The sequence below is a fragment of the Nematolebias whitei genome, chromosome 14 (assembly GCF_014905685.2).
Source record: "Nematolebias whitei isolate Nwh7 chromosome 14, NemWhi1, whole genome shotgun sequence".
Lineage (NCBI taxonomy): Eukaryota > Metazoa > Chordata > Actinopteri > Cyprinodontiformes > Rivulidae > Nematolebias > Nematolebias whitei.
This window is the reverse complement of record NC_056511.1, coordinates 13121732-13127897: the sequence shown is the minus strand read 5'-3', so window position 1 is coordinate 13127897 and position 6166 is coordinate 13121732.

Here is a 6166-nt window from a genome sequence, read left to right as displayed (position 1 = left end):
TGTGATCAGCTGGTTTTGGTTGTCAGCAGCAAAACTGGTTGATCCACTCTGAGAAGGTGCTATTTAAGAGACTGAGCTGAATACAGCTCCTCAGACTGAGGAAGTCTCTCGGAAGAGAGATGAAACGTTTCTACATTTTTTTGTTGATTTGCTTTGTTTTGTTTTTTTGAATGACCAGAGGACCAGATTTAACTTTTTTAGATTCGCCCTTTAAGGTTGTCGCTTAGTGGGTTAAGGGTGAAACAGATGTGGTCCTTGCCTCACTGGGTCCATTCGAACACCGTATGAAGCGGAAGCTTGCCCAAAAACGTCTTGTCACTCAGCTCTCCATGTGCGTAATTACGTGTTCGTAATTATGTGTACCATGCACAGACGCATGCTGTGTAATTATGCGTTCTGAATGCATGAACGCCCCAGAAAAGTTTCAACTGGGAGGGAAAATGCTGAAAAGGAGCCATGAACCAACCAATTCACGGCTGAACAGTATGAACAGATTAATAATAGCAAGTGAACTGATTATTAATCAAATGAACTGATTGGTAACAATAGTCATGAACTGATTAGTGACAATAGAACCAAAATAACAGTCACAACTTGTGACTGATAACATCATCTCACACTGTAATGCATTCAGTCAGATGTGAGTTTAACGGGGTTCCATGAAACAACAATGTTCATTCTGTTAGAAGACTAAGTGTCATGGAACGAGCCGTCACATCACGTACATAGAAGCTAATAAATGAGCAGGGTGTTGACCACGCGGCCGCAGTGCAAATATCCTGCATTGTCATACCATTATGCAAAGTAGCTGAAGATGCGACACCTCTGGTAGAGTGCGCCCTGAGGTTATCAGGATGCTCAAAATCTGATGCTCTGTAGGCTTCAGAAATGGCCTCACACAACGAGTGTGACAGGCGTTGGGTGGATAACAGGCGACCTACAGATGCATCTCTATAATGCACAAACAAATGTTGAGTTTGACACATTGCAGCTGTGCGCACTATGTTAACATGTCAACGCCTGCACAGGACAGAGCAGATGGAAAGATGTTTCTTCCTCTGATTTGTGAGGGGGAAGGGGAAAAACCCCTCCAACAATATCGCTCTTGATTTAAAGAGCTCATGATGTTTTAGGCATAAAGCTGGATTCGGTCTTAGATCACACCGGTTGAAGATGATGTCAGCTGCCTTGCAGAGGGAGCATTACTTCTCCTCCAGCCTCTTGAACGTTGTACTCCAGTAGTGTAACGCGTTGTTCGCTGCGGCCGCCTGGAACGCACACCTGTGAGCTCGGTTTGAGAGTGATGTCACCATCTGGTTATGCTTATCCGGAGGCGCAGGACGCTGGTCCAACCTGGACATCTTTGCTCAGTTTCGGCTCCAGGGGGGCACTGAGGGAATTTCCGCTCGGTGAAAACCCTCCACTCTGGTGATGGGCGCGGATGTGGGAACTGGCTGCGGCCTTGTTCCAGTAGGACGTCACTGCTGGGAAAACGAGGCCAGATGGGATCAGGACAGAGAGCCGGAGTGGAGCCCAGAAACCTTCCCGCTAGATCATCCAATCCGGGTGGGGAAACGGAGAGGGACTGAAAAAAGTCCCTTCATGTCAGCCGCCTCCTAGATTATGCCAGGCAGCTCGGAGGTGAGCATTCGTTCAACCCCCTTCTACTGACACTACGCTCTCCAGGAGGGAAAGAGCAGCGGGGAGCTGCTGCTGATGTCGCCTGTCCCTTAGGAACCATCCGATTTGCTCCGAGAGTCGGCGATAAGAGGAAAATTCCAAGATGGCGTTGTCCAGCGTGTAGCAACCTGCCACTGAGAATACTCCTCTGCGCTACCTTGACACAAGACTGCTCGTCTGCTTCTCCTCGGGGAGGAGAACTCAACGGGACGAAAGGAGGTTGACGTGGCGGGCAAAAAGCAGTCTTATCAAAGGTTGGTAAGCTAGACAACTTTAATTATTTGTTCTTCTGACAGTGCTATTAGCTTGCTGAAGAAAAATGTGAGCTGATTACCCGCTCAACATAATTTATACAGACCGGGTGGGGCCCACACAGCAGGTGGGCGTGGACTAAATTTTTCGGTGCAATGCTTCGCATGACGGGATAAAACCCACTAAGCGACAGCTCTAAAAGGGCCAAGCCTATACGAAATAGAACTGGTTTGTGCAGCCATTTCAGGGAATTGTTTTGTTGAAAAGGATTGTTCAGTATAATCACAATACTGAACACGTTATGCTTCAAACAGTTGGTCACAGTGGTTGGGTCAGAGATGAACTGTCACATTTTTCACAGACACAAGCTAATTTTTCTTAACACAAGCTAATTCAATAAGTGGTTTGGCTACAAGATGGTAGAACTCCAACACAGTGCAATACTTAGTAAAATGAAAAGGGCTGTTAAGACCTTTTTCCACACTAAATGATGACACCACTACAGTTTTCTCAATCTTATGAAAAGTCATTACTCACTTGCTGGATTAAAGTTGTTGGATGGTTAGTCTGAACTGTAGGATTCCTGAGTCCTCTCTGCCACTCACTCTCTCCACAGCTAATCATCACATGATTCATCCCTCCTGCTGCAGACTGAGGAGGACTGACCTGGTGGTGTATGTAAACTCCTGCCAGATGTCTCTTCAGGGCTGGGACATCAACTGCCATTCGATAAATAATGGACAGCCAACTAACCCTTTAATTACAGCCGGTTCTTACCCTGTGCGGTTTTCTTCAGGGACTCCCACGTACTGCTCGCCTTAGTCTTTCCTTGGTCCTTCGTGGCATACCTGTGGATCAATGTTGTCCCATCAACCATCATCTACAAACAATTCAGCCTGTGTCGACCTGCTCCTCTCTACACTGATATTCATCCCTGCTTGGATCACCAGAAAAATCAGGACCTTGCTTTTCCCTCAGTGGCTTCTACTCCAAGACACAACAGTAACATACACTGCCTGGACAAAAATTAAAAAGTTGCCACCAAAAAAAAGTTCACACACTAATATTTTGTTGGACTGCCTTTTATCTTTGATTACGGCATGCATTCACTGTGGCATTGTTTCGATAAGCTTCTGCAATGTCACAAGATATATTTCCATCTAGTGTTGCTTTAATTTTTCACCAAGATATTTTGTTGATGACTATGCACTAGGCATGATGGGTGCATCACTTCACCTGCCTTTCTTCTTACCCTGATGTGTCCATCTCTCTGGAACAGGGTAAATCTGGACTCATCAGACCACATGACCTTCTTCCATTGCACCAGAGTCCAATCTTTATGCTCCCTAGCAAATTGAAGCCTTTTTTTTTTCTGGTTAGCCTCACTGACTAGTGGTTTTCTTAAGGCTACACAGCTGTTCACTCCCAATTCCTTGAGTTCCTTTTGCGTTGTGCATGTGGAAATACTCTTACTTTCACTATTAAACATAACCCTGAGTGCTCCTGTTGTTTTTTTTTTAGATTTGATTTCACCAAACGTTTAAAGTGATTGCCGATCATTTTCATTCAGGATTTTTTTCCGGCCACATTTCTTCCTTGAAGACGATGGGTCCCCACTAACCTTCCTTTAAAAACCTTTGTTTAATAATAACAACGTTTAATAATAACAACCTTTAATATTGCGTTGGACAGTTCTTAACCCAATTTTAGTAGTTTCTGCAATCTCCTTAGATGTTTTCTCTGCTTGATGCATGCCAATGATTTGCCCCTTCTTAAACAGACTGACATTTTTTCCACAACAGGTGATGTGTCTTTCGACATGTTTGCTTAAGAAATGAGAAGCAACTCATTGCACCAGTTGGGGTTAAATAACTTGTTGCCAGCTGAAAGATAATCACCCATGCAGCAATTATCCAATAGGAGGCTCGTACCTATTTGCTTAGCTAAATCTAGGTGTTTTTTTTTTTTTTTTTTTGGGGGGGGGGGGGGGGGGGGCCAGGCAGTGTATTATCTACTGTTTCAAAAGATCTTACTGCAAAGGACATCTTTGAGTTTCCAATTACTCATTTTGTCCTCGTATTCCCTTTCAGCCCTAAACCCGTTGCTACACATGTAAATAAAGATCACTCTATTTTTGCACTTATGACTCTTTCATCCTTCTTATTCTGCTTACCTTGGGGTCAACATTAATATAATCATGATAATGAACAAGTATTGGTTCAAACAGTTGGTCCCAGTGGTTGGGTCAGAGATGAACTGTCACATTTTTCACCAACTGCTCTGTTAATATCTTTAGTTTGCAATAGTAAGTCAGTTTGATCTTCTCAAATAGCATTAATGGATGACTGTCAGCACCAGCTAGCTAGCAAGAACTCATATTTTGGGTTGTTTTAAGCTCAACCTATTAGTACCTCTAATTCAACAAAACTAATTTCACCTCATTTGTTGGGTGTGTGTATATAACTTTACTCCACTATGTTGGTCAAACAGATAACCTAATGACATAAAACCATCCAAGGTTGACTTGGTCCAAAATTGACCCAGCACTTGGATCCAAAGTGAATTATCTGTTTGTTTGTTTTTTCTTTACTTTTCTGGTTTGTTGTGTGCATGGATGACAACCTCTTTCTGAGCCTGACTTACTCTACAATAATTGTATTTTTTTAGAAGTGTAGGGATTCTAGACTATTTATTTCCTAGTGCTTGTTTTCCAATTCATGATATTTCATTTCACTTCACCACTTGCTCTTGCCGAGATAAGACTCATCTCCCTTCCCCTCCCTCTCTGCTTTGCTTTGCTGCTCTGTCTGTCAGAGAAACTGCTTCTGAGCCTCTCTTGTATATCTTCCGAACCATAATTATGGACTTGTTTCGATCACTTGGTTCCTCAACACAATTGATAACATTTCTTCAAAGAGAAGACAGGCTTTAGGTGAGCCGATTTGGCCTGTTGGCACGCACGCAGCTGGATATCTCATTGACTTGGAAGACTTTATGATGTATCTATCTCTGCTGCCATTTGTGGATTTTAAGGATACATATTTAATTGGAATTACAATAACTGGTTCCTGCTTTTTGGATTCAGCTGGTTGCTGGTTTTATCAGCAATCAAGGAAGTCGTTGACCCGATCACCCTGCTTGCCTTCATGATAGCTTGGTTCGAGCCTCGAGTACCCAGACTCAAATGCTTTGGGCAGAATGGATCAGATCTCTGGGATTTTACTCAGTCACATTCCATTGGTGTGGCCATGAAATTTGGACATTTCGGATCTGAGTGGACCAACACAGACTCAAGGTAGATGTCATTAAGTTCTGCCTGTCCCCAAAACAAATGTGTTTATCTGAATTTGGCTCCCTTGGCTGGCCTTGAACGCCATCATATCTGAATTTGCCTGGAGAACATGTAATCTGATGTTCACCACACCCTCCCTGAGGAATTTCCAACTGAAAACCAGATGAAACCAGCTGCATAAACACTGTGTCATCATTTCAGGACTCTTGGATTCTCATAGTCGTTATTCTTGGCCATTCCTCGACATACCTTGAGAATGTAACGGAGGACACTGGCTGATTATTACATCCTTATCAGAACTCTTACAGTGCCCTTGAGAGTATCTATAAATATGCTCACTGCTCTCATTGGATTCTTGCTTATAGGGTAAGAAGTTCTGCTATCTGGGAGAGACTCTGAGTTGAGCTGCTGCTCCTCCACATTCAGAAGAACCAGTTGAGGTGGTGGATGACTCCCTGGGGCGGTTTTACAGACATGTCCAACTAGTATGAGATTCAGACATGCTGGAGAGCATATGTCTCTCAACTGTCCTGGAATAGTCTTGCACTCCTCCCAGAAGAGCTGGAAGGGGCTGTGACAAGAGGCCTGGGCTTTCTTGTTTAAGCTGCTGCCCTTGTGACCTGACTCAGGAACAAGCAAATGATAATGGTTAGATTGGGAAAAAAAATACCTCTTTACATTAGGCTAACAATGGACATTCTGTCAGCTTTGAACCAACAATCTAAGCATATTAATGTTTGTTGGAAGTACTCCAGGTGTTCCAGTTGAATTTTTATGGTATTTTTGAAACCCACCAAAATAGACAAACGCGCACATACCTCCCACACATAGAGAAGGTGGGCCTGTGATCAGAAGATTGCCGGTTCACGCCCCGATACCGACAACATAAAAAATGTGGATGGGATAGGTGAAGCACCCACACTTGCCACTACCCTCAATCGC